Here is a 1,864-nt window from a genome sequence, read left to right on the forward strand (position 1 = left end):
GAATCGTGTCACATTGAAATATATCTACATGCGGATTAATCTCTGTCTTTTATTGGGAACCATCTCTTTCATTGTAACCATCAGGAAAGATCATTTCGTTCGCCAGAAAAAGAGATGAATATGTCACTAACCTTTGTTTGCTTCAGGACCGAGAATACTCAGATCAATAGCTCCCTTGCTTCCGTCTGCTGGTCATGTTCGCAAAGAGATATGGCAAATTTCCAAGTGTGATTTTACTTTCAATAAATAATTTTGACTCAGTTTGCCTGCAAATGTCTTTACTACCTTTGTGCTTTTCTTCTTCTACATTGGTGTCTCGCACCTTACAAATGACAGCAAAGGTATGAAAGGAGATGGAAGCATTTCGCTCAAGTCAGCGACAGCTTTCAATGAGATCACGGCTGATTTGGTCAAAGCTCAACGCACCTGAGCTGTCTGTAGTCATGGCCGAGTGGTTAAGGCGATGGACTAGAAATCCATTGGTGTTTCCCCACGTAGGTTCGAATCCTGCTGACTACGTTATGAATGCTTTCCTGCTGGTACAATTTTCGCTCAAAGTTCAGAAAAACTATTTTGTGAACCAGGCCGGTAATTTGATTAGACTTGGGAAACTCGAGTTCTTCATCAGAAATGTTCCATATTTAAAACATTATCTCTGTTTCTCTTTCCAGATATACTGCTCGACACATCGGGTTTCTGCAGCTGTTATTGAACGTCCTGAGCAGAAGTGCTGCTTTTCATTAGATTCCTTTAATCCCTGTCCTCTGTTCTCTGTCTCGGGTCAGTGGCAACACTTCCTCCTGCTCGTCAAAGTGCTCATTCCCCACCGCTCCCTCTCCCATCATTAGAAACAACCGCAGGAAATCGCCACTTAACCATCTTTGTTCCAAAGTGAAACTTATCAGCTTCGGGAATCTCTCCACCAAACGGGACTTCTCATCCCTGGACATGGTGCAAGCCAGAGGATTGTGAAGAGATACTGTGAAAATATTGTCAGTTGGCAGATGAAAAAATGTTTAGGAAGCAAACCATATAATTTAGGCTCCAGCTTTGTAAATCTTGAGAAACTCTTTGGGAAATGGAATCAGAGGAGAATGAAGAAGTGTGAACTGTCGGACCGAGTAGAGGACGGGACATTGATTCTGATGTTCTCGGGACAGGAACTGATCTGAGACATTGAAATCATTCTCGCTCACGTACGTGAGGAATGCAAACTTCATCTGGACTCTGGGACAATGAAAAACTCTGGAACACTCAAGACAATGATGTGTTTCTGTTCGCCGAGCTGGAGGTTGTTGTTGGAAACGTTTCGTCCCCAGTCTAGGTGGCATCCTCAGTGCTTGGCAGCCTCCTGTGAAGCGCTTCTGTGGTGTTTCCTGCGGCATTTATAGTGGCCTGTCCTTGCCGCTTCCTGTTGTCAGTTTCAGCTCTCCGCTGCAGTGGCTTGTATATTGGGTCCAAGTCGATGTGTTTGTTGATGGAGTTTGTGGATGAGTGCCATGCTTCTGGGAATTCCCTGGCTGTTCTTTGTTTGGCTTGCCCGATAATAGTAGTGTTGTCCCACTCGAATTCATGTTGCTTGTCGTCTGTGTGTGTGGCGACTACGCATAGTTGGTCGCTTCATTTCGTGGCGAGTTAATGTTCCTGGATGCGGATCGTTAGCTGTCTTCCTGTTTGTCCTATATAGTGTTTGTGCAGTCCTTGCATGGGATTTTGTATACTCCATTAGTTTTGCTCATGTTGGGTATCGGGTCCTTAGTTCTGTTAAGCTGTTGTCTGAGTGTGGCTGTTGGTTTGTGTGCTGTTAAGAGTCCTAGTGGTCGCAGTAGTTTGGCTGTCAGTTCGGAGATGTTCTTGATGTGTG

At 44.6% G+C, this 1,864-nt stretch overlaps 1 non-coding gene across 1 annotated transcript; it reads left to right on the plus strand.

Annotated features, from left to right (window-relative positions):
• The first annotated feature begins 437 nt into the window (after positions 1-437).
• trnas-aga lies at positions 438-519 on the plus strand. Its single transcript has one exon. It is a non-coding gene; the product is annotated as a tRNA-Ser (tRNA).
• The last annotated feature ends 1,345 nt before the right edge of the window (positions 520-1,864 follow it).

This window comes from Chiloscyllium plagiosum, unplaced genomic scaffold (genome assembly GCF_004010195.1).
Source record: "Chiloscyllium plagiosum isolate BGI_BamShark_2017 unplaced genomic scaffold, ASM401019v2 scaf_25335, whole genome shotgun sequence".
Lineage (NCBI taxonomy): Eukaryota > Metazoa > Chordata > Chondrichthyes > Orectolobiformes > Hemiscylliidae > Chiloscyllium > Chiloscyllium plagiosum.